This window comes from Ambystoma mexicanum, chromosome 1p (assembly GCF_040938575.1).
Source record: "Ambystoma mexicanum isolate Mex_15411 chromosome 1p, UKY_AmexF1_1, whole genome shotgun sequence".
In the NCBI taxonomy this organism is placed as follows: domain Eukaryota; kingdom Metazoa; phylum Chordata; class Amphibia; order Caudata; family Ambystomatidae; genus Ambystoma; species Ambystoma mexicanum.
This window is the reverse complement of record NC_090921.1, coordinates 711,487,240-711,505,244: the sequence shown is the minus strand read 5'-3', so window position 1 is coordinate 711,505,244 and position 18,005 is coordinate 711,487,240.

Here is an 18,005-nt window from a genome sequence, read left to right as displayed (position 1 = left end):
TACACCACAAAGTCAACAGTTTTGTCTTGTGTATAAGTGTCAGGTATTTGCCAGGCACTGCTGTTAGATGCCCAGGTACTCGCACCATTTTGCACCTGTTACCATCAATAGCCTGTTAATACCACCAGGACTGTGCCTGGCAAGTGCCTTTCCTATGACTACACAAAAGCCCAAATTGCTGGCATTACCAATGCTTGGTTGACCTTGCAGAGGTGAAAAGCTCAGTTGTCTCTCCCAGAATTGGACCCTGTGAATTTCAAGCTGTTCAGATTACTAGAAGATGTGCATGAACCCCTTTGCCCATTTTGCCAGATTAAAATTTGAATCTAATAGTTTTAAATCTGACAATTTTTAGCAGTGGTAAAAGCAGCTGTAAAATAATTCTGAGACACTTTATTTTAGGTTTTGAAAGCGAAAACATTGTACTAGTTCAGTGGGTTACATGGCTACAGCAGAGCTCTAACTGAAATCTTTATATAAATTACTGCAGGGAGCATATCAACCCACCAAGCTAACACAGCAAAGAAAAGTCACTGGGAGAAAAGGCAGGGACAGGTTGCCCATAATAGGCAAGAGGGCGCCTAACCATAATTACCTTTGCCCATTACGGCTTATACTGTTTCTGCTCCCCAGTGTGCATGTCCTATGGACCAGGAAAGGCTGGGGGAGTGTAGCCTCCCCAGTCTTGCCTGGCCCATTGTTGATAAAGGCTAGTGAACTGCACCTCTGAATGTGTGTAGGGGGACTCCAGAGTCTCCCCTCATATCTGGATGGCCTGGGGTGGCGTGTAAGCAGCACTCCAGCACCTAAGCTCATGTGAAGGAACCACAAATCGCTCTTTACTTCCTAGTTCCCGTTCATGCTGTGACAGCCTGATGTTTTTCAGATAGGAATTGGTGGTGCAGAGCACCCGGACCAGGTTAGAAGGTAAGATTACCTTTAAAGTTTAATGTATGTTATGTGTGTATGTATGTGTGTGTAATGAATGTGTATATGATGCATGGGAGTGCATTTGAATGCACAAGTGCATGGTATATGGGTGCACATGTGATTGAGCCTGTGAATGCTGAGCTTGAATGAGCAAGTGAATGCTGTGTGAATGTGTGTGCATGAGCATATTTTCAATTTTGCTGTGCCTGGCACTGATTTTGGCAGAGGAAGGGGAAGTGAGAGGATGAGGGAGGGAGCTGATATATATGGCTAGACTGCATTTTAGTGCAGACGGTTTGCTGGACATCTGTGATAAAGTAAGGGTAAGTGTTATTACGTGGCGAGACTATCATTTTGGTGCAGCCAGTCTAGCCATTTCTTACTGTAGCAAGATTGTTTTTACTGTGGCATCTATGATAAGGCAAGTGTTATGACTCAGTTATACTGGCATTTTGGTGCGTAATGTCTTATTGTGTCATGGATTATTTATTGGGTGGAGGGATTTGACCATCCACAGGGTGGGCGTGCGCTCACCTGGGCTTTTTTTAAATGTTTAGTTAAATGGAATGATGGTAGAAAAACCTCAGGAAAATATGTGGGGCTAATCCACACACATTTTCATATGCTCAAACCACGACAAAAGCATAGACCCATGTACTCCTGCCTGGACAACCCCTACACACACTGTCATATTTAGTTGGAATGTGACAACTGAGGAGTGCACAATGTCATCTCCAGGCAGGGAGAGGACCAACCTTCTGCCTGCCATAGTCAGCCTGATTAACTGACAGAGGTTCCATGGATCCACCCTGTTATTTTTTCGGCCCTGCATCTGCTGGCAATGATTACCACACCAACAGAGGGTACTACAAACAGGCCCACACGGCAAAGTATAGCAAAGGAGGCAGGAAACCGAACAACCTTTCATATTCAACTGTGTGAACCTGAAGCCAGCTCCCGCCACAAAGTATCGATGGCAGTGAACTGTGATGTCTTGGTCTATTGTTTACAGTAGGTGACCCTGCTAGGAGGACCGCATTCATAAGCTACAAGAATGTGGTTTGCAGGAGTCAGAGAGTCTGGTCTCGCTGCAGCTTCAGGGGAGACCTGCCACTTTAACAGAGACCACACAGGCAGGACCATTAACCAGAGAGACTCTTTGAACATAACAGACAGGCAGATGGGTGGGACTTAGTAGCACAAGCGAGTGAGTCCAGAGCTCTTTCTGTTGAGAGAAGGGTTCCGACCATATTAGTTCTGGGGCACAACTTGTTCTTGTTTTTACCCCTTTACCTTTCCTGTTGCAAAGCACTCTGGTTTTGACCTCATGCATACTGGAGATTGTTGGTAGGGACCACAGGATTGGTTCATGAAGGTAGTCTTAGCCTACAGCAATCACTGTGTCCCACTTGGCTTTAAAAGAGGTCAGAGCCCCTCTTTTGGCAGCTCACCTGAAGACTTCACAAGAAGTAAGAAAGAAGAACTCAACCTTGGACCCTGGCAGAAGGTATAGTCTGCCTTACATCTTCCGCCAGTGAAGGAAGGCCAGGATATCCAAAGCGGGAAGCAAGATCCCTCCCTAAACTTCTCCCAGGGAACAGAGGGAGAAACATAACTCAGGGGACCGTCAAGCTGCTCCAGAACTGGTACCCAGCCAGCACACAGAGTGCCCTGCTAGGCTCTGCACCAAAATTCCTGGATAGGAAGTGCCAGAAGATCTCTGAACCTACTACCAAGGACAAGGCAGCTGCCTGCAATACACTCCACAGCTGTGGGCCGTCTGCCTTAAAGGATAACACGAGCCCATTGAAGAAGCTGGGAGAAGTGCCTTGACAAGAATCTACCACCATCTACCTCAAAGGACATTTTCAAGTCAGTATAGTTCCTCGATCCGCAACCGACTGCAATGCTGAACGTTGTCAAGCCGTAGTTGCTGAAAGAAACACGAGGCACCTGGACCAGTGCATTAGAACCATCAATCAGCACTTAGACAACAATCCAAGACCCGAGCCGCCATGTAGGCCAGCCTGCAGTCGTTCGTCTAGCTTCACTCACCGAACCGTCTTGCTGCCTGATACCCGCAGCTGACTCCCATCTCAAACTATATCACAGAAGCCTGCAAAGCGCCCTGAAGCTGATATGACCCTGCCGAACACCAAGAACACATGCAGCAAAAGGTACATTGTGGTTCTGTCCCCCTGGTCTTTCCCAGAAGATACATATTAAGACCCTTTGCTCCCTTTGTGCTGAAGCCAACAAACCTTAACAATCTGTGGTGGTTATTAACCTTACCGACTACCCTCCTGTCAGTATCCAGAGTGCATCCCTTTTCCTTCTTAGAAACTGTATGTCCTCTGCATTCCTTTACAGGGTGGGTTGTATTTGATAGTGTTGTTAGACTGTCTGTTCTGATAATAATATAGGAGCTATTTCTATACAACCTTGACTGGACACTCCGTTTATCCTTGGGTAATAATTGTATTTTTGCTGTATTTCAACTAACCAACCATCCATGAGCTTTAGAGGCGACAGGCCTGCCGTTCCATCCATGTTACCAAAATTGGACAAGAAGGTTTGTAATTTTAATTGTATGCTTGTTTATTGCAATCTGTTCAGATTTCGTCTATTGTGTAAGAGGTGTGGGGCTGATTGATGGTTTAGAAACCAATTTTCACCACTGATGACCCAAAATTTGATTTGTCACACTGGGCATCTATGATAAAACAAACATAGTAAGTGCTATTACATGTACAGCCTGGCCTACGTTGGTGCAGCCAATTTGGACATGTTTTCTTATTGTAGCATAGCATTCTTACGTGAGGATATGGGCAAAAATGTGCAGAGACAACTTGGACATGTTTTCCTAAAAGTATCATTACTGGCATTATGTTGAAAGCAAACATGAGTTTCCACATGGGAATACTGCAGTCACATCCAAATGTATGTGTGCAGCCAGTGTGAAAATGTTTCTAATGCTGGCATATATTATATGGAAAGGTATCATGTATGATGTCCATTTTAATCCATTATAAAAAAAATCTCATAGGGAGAACCCCTGGCTCCACGGAGCCTCCTTGGTTGGTTCTAGGTTGTGGAAAACATGTATGCCGCTCTAATAAAAAAAATTCAGCAGTCACCACTGAGAAAAGGTGAGCGACTTTATGTTTATATAACTCACACCAATAACAGAATGGTCTGGTGCAACTTTATCAAAGGTTGCCATTACTGCACAACTGAATAAACTGTTTTATAGGAGCAAGGAAGTTTGCAAACTGGTTTAGACACATCTAAAATTAAACTGCCTCCTAAGAATCCCTACAAACATTTTAGAGGCCAAAAAAGAGTTCCAGATTATACTCCTCAGAAGAATTTTACGCAGTTTGTCAATTAAGAAAAGAGCCCAAGCCTGGTACACTGACACACAACTGACCTTTCCCCATTCCAATTAGCCTTTCACAGAAACGGGGCTCTTATGAAGTCTACGCATTTTATTTGTTTATTTGTAATTGTTAAACACAGTATGCAGTCCTATTATAGTCATCTTGTTGCTATAAAAATCGCTATTAAAATTGTTTATTAAGAAAACACGTGGTAATGATGCAAAATACAATGTAATATTCGCTTCAAACAATGCCTATGTAATTCGTTGTTCAGCTGTTACTTCAACTTCAAACATTAAGAAGTTTGTGTTCAATGGACTTTCTTTCTTCTTCCGCGAGGGACTGAAGACATTTTGGGAAACCCTGCCCCGAAGTAAGAAATGCCCACGGGGAGTAAGAAATGCACTCTTGATTCTTTCTTTGAGACCATCAAAAATCAGCCGGGGCATTGACCCTCTGCTAAAATAAAAACAAACAGGAAGACATTCCATTGATTTCTGCACCTGTTTCCCTGGCTAGGTTTAAAGGAATGGTTCGCCCAAAATTTTGTATTGCCCAAAAAGATGGGCAATAATAAAACAAATATACTTGCACTTTTTTTAAAAAAAGTTCCTATGTAAAATTTTGAAAAATTCAAGCTCAGAAATTGGAAAAGCAAGCACGTGGGCGCATCCATTTTGTGAAATGGATGCCCGCCTGTGCTGGCTTTTGCTTTTGCGGCACTAATGAAGGAAAAGCCAGCCAGCTGTAGTAAACAAAAGCTACCACTGGGTGGCCTTTCCTTCATTGGTGCCGGGACTCGGAGGACGCGGACCGGAGACTACAGGCAGAAAAGCTGCAGCTGCATCTCGGTAAGTGCTATTTATTTTTTTTTAAAAATAAGCACTAGCTGTTTTTTTTTCTAAGTTTTCCAGGCTGGAGGAGCCCGGAAAACTTAGAAATAAAACCGCAGCTTTAAAAACGTATTTTTGTTTGCGGTCGCTTTTCAAGCGACCGCAAACATAAATACAACATTATTGTGTTTGAAAACGCTGCGGTTTTTCTTTCTAAGTTTCTCAAGCTCCTCTCTGCTTATTCTTTGTCCAGCAGGTTTTGATCCTGGGTTATGAAAGGCCACCCCATCATTGAATTGATATAATACTAATCACAACTTAGCCTTGCTCAATAAACATCAATGCCACTTCCGGTATGCACAGTGAACAACGTGAGAAGGGGTCTAGCGCAGACTGGCAATGGCGTACCAGCCCTGGCTTGAGCTGCCCATGAGGCTGGTAATGAGGACCAGTTCCAAGGAGGCTGGGGATACATGGAAGCTGCTACTGGGCACATGGGTGAGGCCTGGTGGCTCAGCTTGGATGTTTAAGTTAGGAAGCGGTGCTGGGGCGTTGTGCAGGGCGGCTAATAGTGTAGGGCTAGCACTAGACTGCGATAGGGCAGACTACATGCAGCCTGAGGACTTATATAGGAAGGGTTGGTAATGCAAGGGGGCTTTTAATGGAGGTTTAATACAAGGGATGTATAAGGGTTGGGTTGCCACAGTTAATCAGTCCAGTGCTGCAAGACTGACAACGAAGAAGGCTGGTTGGGAGGAATTAGGGTTTAAGAAGACTGGTAATGAAGATCATTAGTTGAATCCAAATATCACTTAATAATGCCACCATTTTATGTAGTGCTTTCAGACATATTTCCCCCGATTCTAAGGGCTGCAAAGAATAAAGTCGCATGTTGAGGTTCTTAGAGGCTGTTAATGATGCAATTGATGAGAGGATGTGGGTTTATAGAAGATGGTGGGCTGGTGTTGGCAGACCATCTCCCACAATTCAAATCTTCGTCTGGTTTGGCTTGCAGGTTAGCTTTCATTCCAGTCTTATTGAATGGACACAATTGCGCAAAACCTGACCCAAACGAAATACAAATAATCTCCCTAAAATTGAGAAGATTTCACAGAATATTTAGAGATCTTTCTTATTTGGATTTTCAGTTCAACATTTCCTGAAATCAGTGACTCAGTCTCAAAATAGATTACAAAAAATAGTATTCCTGAAGTCTGAGTGTCCGCACCTGAAAGAAATGAACCCATTTGCTTTTTAGATTCCTACATCTCCTACTTAAAAGCCTGGCAATTAATTTAGTTTCCCTGCAGTTGAACAATTGTACCAGATACCAATTTTAATCTCAAACGTCCCTAAAATTGTTAGAATTAGGCTGAATTGGTAAACTAGTTAAGCAAGCTAAGCCCTCACCACAGGCCTGTATGCAACCTGCACTCACAAGTCTGAATCCCAGCAACCCAGCATAGACCGTCATCGTTCTGAGGTAAGTAAATTGACTACTATTTACCTGGGTAATACTACAACCAGAAATTGCTGCACTTAGAAGCAGGAGGAATCCAGTGCCATATGTTAAATAAACATGTGATATCAGAGTTATTATTAAGTGTCCCTCAAAAAGTGAACTGGTCTCTTTGGAATGTCGCCACATCCCTGGCAAGTGGCCACATTCGGATTCAAACCTTTCATCGCTGGGACCTTTACAAAATGTCCTCAGGATGTACATTTTTGGGACTGATTTTAAGATTGTGTTTATGTGTGGGAGTACCCAATCTATATCAAGTAATATGAAGACAGAAATCCCCGCAAAGAGTTCAAAACGTCCAATCACTGTGAGGTCCAAGGCTCTTACTGTTTTGGTCCCTTGCTTTCACTTCTAGTGAGGGGTAGGTGGAGAAGAGAGTGCACCTACTACGCCTTCCTTTTGTTTCTGGTTTGTGGGTAAGCAGAACCTGAGCATTGCTAATATTCAAGATATATTCAGTTTTCCACTATAAATGACACAACCAGGCGTGTTGCTAGGTTTGGAAAAGACCAGGTGCTAAGCTGATGTTGGGACTGGCGGGATTCGGGTCTAGCTATAGCCTTTTGGTTGTAGTCCCTGAGCTTCTATCCGGGGCTAAAACCAAAAGACCCAAAGATATACCCCCTTCAGCCCCACCCCCCACCGCTAGCAACGCCTCTGGTGGCAACACTGATCAATGAGCCATGGACTTGCTATTTAGTTGGAGGCACAAGCGTCAATAGAAATGTTACCAACGTGTGACAACTCAGTCGAATCTTGCCACTTAAATAATAACGTCCTTGGTACCTAACTCTGTTTGGACAGCACTGGAGCTTTTTAAGGCTGTAGTATGCACTCTCCAATAGCCACATAATGTACTGAATCCATACAGGTGTCTGGCTTCCTATTCTTTGTGTCTAAGCTGCTTATTATCATGACCTGCCAGCAGCCAAGACCAAAAGAAATCAGTCTGCCGGCAAGGTCTGCATTGATGCATAAGTAACATATCACACTTTTTTAATGTGGTCACTGGATGATACTGGCTGTGAGGTACCTATGTGTGGGCAGGAGTGGCACCCCTCTGTTTCGGCGACATGGGCCACAGCCTAGCTAACCCTTGCCTAAGGCAGGCCCTACATCCGATTGCTACAAAGTTCAAAAGCATTTGTTTGGACTCCCGAGTCTTCAAACTCTGCTTGCACTCCCACGGAGAGAGATAGAATCCTGATTTATCAGAGAACCAGGTATGGCTGTACAATTAGTGACCCAACGTTTGACTTATGAGATGTCATGAGAAGTGACATCACAGTAAATTATAATAAAGGAGGTGACATCAGAGGCACGTGCCAGTGGCAACACACTGGCTAGGACTTTTTTTCTTAATAACAGTCACCTTTCCACCAAAACTCATAATCAATGGAAGGTTTTAATTGCATCATAACCACTAGCATTGCCCTGGGTAACCTTACGTACCTCACACTGGTGGCAGGATAAGGCGGCTTTGCGACTGGCTGGTCCCCTTCTGCAATGGGGCAGATGGGATAAAAATGATGCCATGGAAGTCTGTCCAGAGAGATGATACCGGCCATGATTGATGCCTTGCATCCATCACTTCTGAAGTGCAAAGGGACTGCCCAAATGGAAGAAGTGGCCCTACGCAAAACCCTGGTATAGAGCATTGTATTGCATGCATGATTTGAATGCGCCGTCTACTCAATAATTGCATTTCTTAAATATCAATCCTTGTTTCACTTAGCCACAAGGAGTTAAACCCATCGCTTATGGCGTGGCTTATACCATATCTTGTAGAATGCGTAACATTGAGCTGGCTCATGCCCTCTTCTCTGGGAAGGGATGGGCAAATGGCAAACACAGCAGCTGGCATTCTTAAAACGTAAGCACGTTTTCGCAATCTCCCAGCAGGGACAGGTGGGAGCAATGGGGGGCCTCACATTTCCTGAATGGTGGAAAGGAGGGGATACAATCTACAGCAATACAGGCGGTGGCAGGCACCGCCCATTCCCAAGTGCAACGTGCCCCCCACCACTCTCCTCACAAACAAGAACATAGGGGGAGACAGCTTCGAGGTCGTTGGGGTATGAAGAGTTAAAGAAATGTTGCTGGCCGACTTGTTACACAGACCAAGCCCATGTCCCCAGCAAGCCCCCTTGCCCACAAAGCATTGCAAACATTATAGCACATCAAGTTATTTAACTTTAACTTTGGGAGAGAAACATTGCAGGCGGCTGTGCCAAGAGCAAGCTAAGAGCACATTCAGCGTGTGCTGTGTACTACATAAATGACCAATATAATGACTACTATGGCATATGGAGCACAAGTCTATTAAACCATGGAAGAGAGAGGCTTATCATTGAAGTGTGCAGTTAATGGAATCACTGCTAAGTTATATCAGCTTTAGTAACTGAAGAAAATAAGACCTATGTTCATGGAATGATTTGCCCAGGTTCACATATGGGTCTGGTGCTGAAGCCAGGCTTTGAGCCCAGGTGTTCCGGTTGCACAGTTTGCACATTTTCAGATTTCATAGTACTAAAAATACCAGGATGCAGACTATAGCCTAAAATCCAGGCTTGACTGAGAATCTCACACTCGAGAAGGACCATTTTGAGGTGTCTTTAATCTCTCTTGTGGGTTATTAATGCATGATAACAGCACCTCCCTTAATGATTGTTCGATAAGTAATACATAGTTGCCAACACAACTCCTTCCAATCTATAGGTGCTTATCCAGTCCTGTTTTTCTCTTTGCATTCTGGGACCTGTAGTTTGAGTTTTATAATGTGAAAAGCAGAACTACAAATCCCATAAAGCAAAGAAAGAAACAGGACTAGATAAGCACCAACAGACTGGAATGGAGCATGCTGGCAACAATTGTAATGCATCTTATTTATATAAAAGATGGGAACACAAATTGTACTCTGACACAAATGCAAACATACAGCACATAAACTGGTAGTTTTCAGGTCAAGAAAATGGTTTTATGTTGTATAACGACCTCTCTTTTGAAATGCCATGCTAGCAAGAATAGCACAGGACCATGCAGAGATGAACAATCATTAACAATAATGTATCATTTATATAGCACTACGAACCCTCAGGCAACTCTGCGCTGAAGACGAAGGCTGAGTTTGGCACTGCCAGGATTCGAACATGCGTCGGTAGGCTCTACATGGATGTCAAAGTGAGCGCTGTACTCGCTCTGCTATCTGACCGGCATACACATGTAAGCCTTCACTTGAGTTAACAATAGTGTGCACAGCATGATGGAATTGCACTGAAAGGTGGAAGTGACCTACCATGGCACTTCTGAGGATGGGGAATTCATTACTTTGTCTTCCGTGGCATCAAATGAATCACTGGGCTGAGCAAACACACTGTGTGCATTTGCAGGCTCAGCACAGGGCCTGTCTTGCCCGTCATTATGCATAGCTCTGAAATTGCCATCACCGAAGGGGCCCTGTCCCCACCTGGATTTTTACAGCGGGTTACTGTGTCTCTTTCTGAAAGCCCGAGCTGCACTACTGTGTCCAACTCTGCCCTACACATCTGCAGTTCTATGTCCGGGTCTGAAAGCCTCTCATCGAACATTCTTTCCACATCTGGAGGCCACTTTTCTCATAGTGTGACCATTTGCGTGGGGAGGAAGGATAGCACAGGGGCAGCGCGTTTGTCTTGGAAACAAGACAACGCAGCACAACGAAGGTTCGTATCCCGAATCCACGCTTTGAAACCACTAAGCGCGTTACAAATGAACAATAAAAAAAAAAAAGAAATTCAAGGGGTCCCATCTAGAGCAGTGTGCCTATCTATGAGTGCTCCTTACAGATAGTTCTGCACTGAACTCAGTGTTATGTAGATTTTACAAATCTCTTTCACCTGCAAGTCCCCCAGCACTTTCTGCTGGACTTGTGGATTTTTTTGTCTATGTTCCTGAGTGAGTGGGAACATTTTCCCCCCTCACCCATTCCTTTACTCTATCCATGAGTCATTTGTGTGTCTCTCCATACTTTGTTTTTGGATGAATGTTTTCCTCCAACTTTTGGGCATCTATAATTTACTTTTGCAGGCATAGCATTTTATGTGCAGTGTTGCTGGGGAGCCCCTTGGGCTTCCCTTTTTATTTCATTGTAGTCATATTATTTTCCTAGCATAAACACATGTTCCCAAGGGTGGTAGGGGGATACTTTTGATCCTTTCTTCAGCACACACCACCTTATATGGATTGTGAGGGGTTACACTGTATGCCCTTTTTCACTGCTCCTGTAACATCTCTGTTGCAGGGACAAGCATACCTGAATGGCTGGTGACAGTGGGTGTGTTCTACTGTTCTACTGACATTTGTGTAATTTGTACTGGCAGGTTGTGTTCACAGCTACGGTTCACAGCTACGGTAATGCACAGAAGGGTCGCCATTGACCCAAAATGGTGACAGTTCTCTTCTTTCGCCATTTCTTGTTTACTCATCCTTTCTTGGTCCTTGTTCTGCTGTGCTAGGTGGGGGCTGGGGGGTACGTATTTTATTTTTATTTTTGGTGAGAACCCTTTGAGAAGCCAGCCAAGGTGCCAGTGTGTCTGTGAGGACAGAAAGCAGGGGAGGATCCCGAAACTCTGCTGCTCTTTGTCTTCTGGCATGCCTGCCTGGACCCAGTTCCATCTGGGAGCCTGGCTGTGGACAGCCACTCCCCAAAGTTTGAATGTGGCAAGAATGCTGATTGGCTGGGATCCTGGATAAGAGTCTGGGTTCCTAGTGCACAGACACAGTCGACCACTGGAACCAGTTCTGAAGAGGAAGAAGAGGAGAAGACATCTGCAGCTACTTACAGTGACTGGAGGTGCCAGTTTAGTGCCATCTGCTGTGCTAATCTCTTCTTCCATGCTACAGAGGAGCTCAAATAGGCTGACTCCTTCTTTTGGGCCAGTGGGAACAACCAGCTTTGAGATGACCTGCTTTTTGAGCCTTCCCACAACGACTTGTGACCTTCTTGGGCTGCAAACCGCTAATACCTTGGGACATGCGACCATCTTGCAGTGCATTATCTTCAGAAGATCGAATCCTCTGGAAACTTTGATGGACTCCTTTCCAGATCTCCAGAGGCAAGATTCCACTCCTTGAAGTCCCTTCACCAGAGTGCTGGACCAAGAAAGCGAGACTAAATGACCGGGCAGTAACTGTTCTTCATCTGGTGTCTTGAAAAGGGTGCCAAAACCACGGTGCCGCGAGAAGCTATGAAGAATCCTTTGCTGCAAGCCTTTCCACTCAACTGATGCTGCAAAATCCATTCCAGTGTCCTTTCTTTCGTCAGACGACCAAGAATTCTGTGACCGGGTCCTGCAGCTGCTGCAATGTGATTTCATGCGACTGCATCATCTTCATCACTGCCGAGGTACTGTGAGACTCTGGGTAATACTTACCTAGAGTCATTCTGCTGCTCCTGTGTTGCTGGGGTGGTTATTTGTGTGTTTGGGAGTTCTCCCATACACGCTCACTCAGGCCTAATGCTTTTGTGCCATCAGGGAGCCTTCTATGAACCAACACAAGCTTGCTACTTACTTGTAACTGAAGATTCCTCTGGAACTTAGACTTTTCTGCAGCTGTGCCTTACCTGCTTTCCCCTCCAATCTGACTTTGAAGAACTCGTACCTAGATAGGGATGGGCTGCTAAAGCCTTAAGGTCTCCGAAAAGCATTAGAAGTCTTAGAAAGTACTTACCTGCTATCGTTGGTGCTGTTCAGTCATTGTATTCCTACAACAGAATGTTCTGAGTTACCATAACAGTGGTTCTACTTACCTTGGAATTGCATCCATCTACTTTATACATTTTTACCCTGTGGTTTTCTCACCTGAATTATTGCATTGGTTTTCTCTTGTGTTAACTAGCTTTGAAATAGTACTTACCTAACAGAAGAATTATCTTTGCCTTGTGTATGTTTAAAATAAATAACTATTTTTATTTAACTCCAAGCATGTAAGTGTTTCTCTGGGCCTATGTATATTCTAAGTTCTCTGTACTATCCTACAGCTCACATCTCCCTCCTAAGATAAGGCTGGCTGCACTGCCACACTACCAACACCTTGAGTGGTACAGGCCTATACTAGAACTTGAAGCAACGCCCGCCAAGGGGACAGTTTTTATAAAGTCCTACCACAGATAGAAAAACTCCCCAACACGCCTCACTTTTGGAGGCCGCACCTGGACTATTTCTATTTAGTTCTGGAGACCATATCTGGTGTGCAGTTGTGTAGGAATTTTCTAAAGTATTGTGTCCAGTTGCAGAGGCCACATTTGGTATACCGTGCCCATCTCTGGATGCTTCATTGTAGAATTATGAGGTTCTGCATGTTCCATGTGCAGTACTGTCCCCCTTTGGAAGCCACACTTGGAGTATTGTATCCAGATGTGGGTATCATATATTTCGTATTGTCCAGTATGGATGCCATTTGTGAAGGCCTCCTCTGGTGCACAATATCTATCTATAGGTGGTTCATCTGTAAATTGTGTTCAGTTCTGGATGCTACAGCGAGAGTCATGTTTTGTGCGTGGAAGAGCACTTTTAAAGTATGTGTGGGTTCTGAAGACCATATGTGGTGTATTGCCCAGTTACAGAGGACACATTTAAACTATGGTGTCCAGTTTTGGAGGCCTTGCACGAGTACTGTGCACTAGCCTGCTGGACTATATACAGTCACAGAAAAGATGCCAAGTTAATGTGAGGTTTGTACCTGACATCCCATGATGCGAGATACAATGACCTTAATCTGTACATTATGGAGAAAGAAAGAAATGTGAGAGTCACAGGTCCTTCAGGGGTATCAATGGCGACCCATTTAAGCACATCGCAATGCTAGTTTCTACATTACCCCCGGACAACTCCGATGGCAGTCTTGGCAGTACTATGCCAGAGTTAAACACATTGTCATACTTGCATCTACATAACCCCTAGAAAAATCGAAACCTAGTTTCAACAATGCTATGCCAGTGTTGCCCCAGTTACATGCCTTGTCAGGAAGGTTTCTGCATGTCCCATATATGAGCAGGATACCTAACTCACCATAAATCCACACACACACACACCACAGATACTACTCAGTATATATTAGACAAGTGGTAGCTGAAAGTGAGACCTCCCCTTCCCCACATGCCAAGTAGTGTGTATTTGCACATACAATATACATATGTTTACTTTTTAAAATTTCTTTATTTGTATTGGCTGAATCAAATCAACCTTTCAAATACAAAATACATAAAAATACAAAATCAGGATTATTTACGTTTAATATAGATACAAAAGAATCACAAAGATAAACACCATCATATGACAATACATACTAAAATGGATAGATTTAGCATCTTTGGCCATTTGCCATTTTATCATTGCAATGAACTTAAATACTTGAGAATATAGTACATGAAGGTTGCATACTGCATGGTTTGCCTCAGTTGGGGCATCAATAGCATTACTTTTCTGTACTATCTTTTTTTTTTTTTTTTTTTTTTATTTTGTTTTGGCTTAAGCCTTTACAAAAGAGAAAACAATACAAAACAATTTGCAATAAGTGCAAAAAAAAGACAAAACTTGTGTTAAAATTTCTTGCTGTCCACCAAGCCTGCCAAATTTTTCTAGTCCTGTAAATTCCATGCTTAGGTACATTTATCCTTTGGATCGTTGTGTTAGATTGTCAGACCACTTTCTATTAGCACCTGGGTTGCTGCAAACGTAAGTGCAGCATTTTTTCCTGAGATAATTCTGTCCCAGAGGAAGTCTGTAACTATGTCTTCCTCCCTCCGTACCAGATCTCTAAAGAATCTTAGTCGCTGAGGCCAGGTGCCTTCACATTCCATTAGGATATGCTTTAGCGTTTGTTTGGCAGGGTTTGAGCAGATTGAGCATAATTTTATTGCCATCTGCCCTTGATTACGTTTTACCAGAACAGCCCCACAGTGGACGAGATTCAGTCTCATTCTGAGGAAGTCTGAACGCAATTTTCTATTTGGAGATTTCAGTAGATAACATGAGAGAGATCCAAGTTTCTTTTCTCCCTTCAAAAATATGTTTTCAGTTGGGTCCTCTCTTACTTTTTCCACTGTTTCAATCCAATCCCGTTCTTCTAGTCTGCATTTTACTTTAAGTGGATTTAGAGCCAGAGTCTCTTCATTTAGATCCAGTTTCTTTAGCATTTCCAACGTTTTCCTTTCCAGCGAAGTGAGAATAGTGGATTTTTTCAATAGTGCTTCGTGTTTGAGGTCTCCATACAACGTCGAGTCCTTGCTTAGTGTTATTTCCCTGAACAGTGAAATGAGCTTCCAGTCGGCCATACAGTTAAGAGATTTTAGGCCTAGTTCAAATCTTAGGCTTTTTAAGGTTGCACAATTTGGGAGACCCAAAACTCTTTTCCAGAGGCGACCCTCGTAGTTGTCCCAGTTTATGAACCAAAGATCCGGTTTTGCTTCTAGTCCGTATAGAACAACTGGAACCACTTTGGCGAGATAGAACTTTACCAGAGGCAAAATGGAGAACTTACAAAATTTGTAATTTAACTTAATCATCTGTGATGTGAATTGTGTTATTTTAGCTAACACTTCATTTTCTACTTTGTATGTTGCTGGATGGGCATGGATGTTATATCCCAGATATTTTATGGTTTCTACTATTTTAATCCGTTCTCCTCCCATGTTCCAGTTTATGTATTTTACTTTTGACAATGGGTGTTTGAAAATCAAAATGCTTGATTTAGATGGATTAACTGTCAATTTGTTTAGTCCTACATATTCGTTCAATTTGTCAAGTAGGTGTTGTAGCCCAATTGGTGTTCTGTCGAGGAGAACTATGTCATCCGCATACGCCAACCAGCAGATTTTCCTCCCATTTAGTGTTGGGCTTATCAAGGCAGATGTTTCTAGAAAATGGCCCATATCTGCCAGGAATAAGTTGAAGAACAGAGGTGCCCCCAAACACCCTTGTCTTACACCTCTATTAACTTCAACTAGTCTAGACAGATGACCCTTTGCGTCGAGCCGTATTCTTAGATTGGTGTTTTTATGAAGTTCCACTAAAATTGATAGAAGAGATTCTGGCATACCCCAGTTCTGGAGTTTGTCCCACAATAGGACTCGTTCAACCTGATCGAAAGCTTTAGACAGATCTATCCAGGCTCCGTACAGCATTTGTTTTTTCCCCCCTCTCTTTTGCTCATTCAAGATGTTTAGAATCAGGCCATTAATAGATGTTGAGTGGCCTTTGCGGAATCCTGTTTGAAAGCGTGATAGAATATTAAAATCTTCGACCCATTTCGAGACATGAGACAGTAATAGTCTCATGAAGACTTTGCTTTCAATGTCCAGCAATGCTATTGGTCTATAGTTCATTGGTATACGACGATCCCCAGATTTAAAGAAAGGTACTATAAGGGCCGTTTTCCAAGATGCTGGAAAGGTTTGTTGCTTTAGTATTTCTTTAAAGAGAGCGGATAATAACTTTGACCACAATGTTGGTTCGCTTTTCAGTGCCTGATAGGTCAAGCCGTTTAGACCCGATGCTTTAGATGATGAGGAACTGGCTATAATTTCTCGTATGTCTTCTTCACAGAAATTAAGTTGCCAATGGATATCTGGTTTGGGTCTAAATTCGCGGGTGTCATCGCTCTTATATGTCTCTGTCAGGTAGCTCACCCAGCCATCTTCTGAAACTAGGTTACATAATGATTGTGCGTGCGCCCCTTCGAACTGGTTCATTACTTCCCAGAAGTTCTTGCTATTTTTTTCTCTGAGTGTTTTAAGTATGTGCTCGCCATCTGTTTGGATCCGATGAGCATTATGTGAGATCGACCATGATTTATAATTGGCTTTTTGGGTTCTTATTTCAGTTTTCATATCCTCCACTGAAAGTCCTGCCTTTTTGATGTCTCTTAACGTTTTCCTATGCTCTCTTTTTCTTCTTTGTGTGGATTCGTCAAAGGCGTGCAGGTGTTTCTGTTTGGCTTCTCCCGCTAAGTATTTGGGTGCTAGAGTTGCCCATAGAAAGTTGGTAAATCGGTGTGGATTGCATTGTGATTTCCATATGTGTTCAGGAATCATTTTGAGTTTTCCATTTAAATTAGTTCCCCCATCTTTATATTTTACGACTCTAAGTTTTCCTTTCTTCCCCTCAAGCAACTGTAGTTCTCGTTCAGCTTCTGTTGTTAGAATATTTTCGAGTGACAACTCCAGTCTACTGTGGTCACTGCCAGACTCCTGTTTTATTTTTAATGTATAGGGCGAAGCATGCAGAGTTTTTGAAACAAAGATATAGTCTAAGGCTGAGGATGAGTTCCCTCTTCTCCAGGTTGTATATGGTTCTTTTACACCCTCCTGTGAACCCACTACCATATGGAGGTCCCATTGTTCCATAAAATCCTGCCATTGTTTTCCCAGAGTAATTTTCCTATGTGTTACTCGATCTCGGTCTCCTTTTGGGGGATCTAGGCAATTTGTGTTGAAGTCTCCAGCTACCACGATCTTATTAGAGACTAGAGTTGTTTTTAGTAGTTCGAATAGAGATGCTAAGTTCTCTAGAAAACAGTCTAGTTTCGATGTTGCAGGGTTCCAGTAAATGTTTACAAAGACCCAGGTTGTGGTGGTTTCTTGTATAGATACTTCAGCTCTGCATGCCTGAATGCCCTGGGGATTATTCCATATTTCCTTTACATTTTTAAAGACTTACAGGGTAATTCATAGAATTCAGCGCACAAGTAGCGCACGCGGCTGGCGCACAGCGTGCGCGTGCGATAGTCTGCGCCAGCCGCGTGCGCCAAAACCGAATCCGGCGCACAGCGTATTCATGGATTTTAGCTTCCCCAGGCAGCCGTGGCGCACAGTGGCGCAGCGACTCGCTGCAGCGCCAGTTACGCCCCCAGGAACGCCCCTTGCGCTGGGAAATCTCATAAAAATCACAAACCAGCGCAAGGGGCTGCGCTAACCCTGGACCATCACGGCAAGCGGCCCATGCGATTTTCAAGGGTGCGCGGGAAGTTTCACACGTCAAATCCCAGGCTACGTCCATTTCAGGGGTGCGCGGGAAGTTTCACACGCAAAAAGCTAGGCTACTTCCATTTCAGGGGTACGCGGGAAGTTTCACACGCGAAAAGCTAGGCTACGGGAATTCCAGGGGTGCGCGGGAAGTCCCACACGCGAAAAGCCAGGGTACGTCCATTACAGGGGTGCGCGTGAAGTTTCACACGCGAAAAGCTAGGCTAGGGGAATACCAGGGGTGCGCGGGAAGTCCCACACGCGAAAAGCCAGGGTACGTCCATTACAGGGGTGCGCGTGAAGTTTCACACGCGAAAAGCTAGGCTACGGGAATTGCA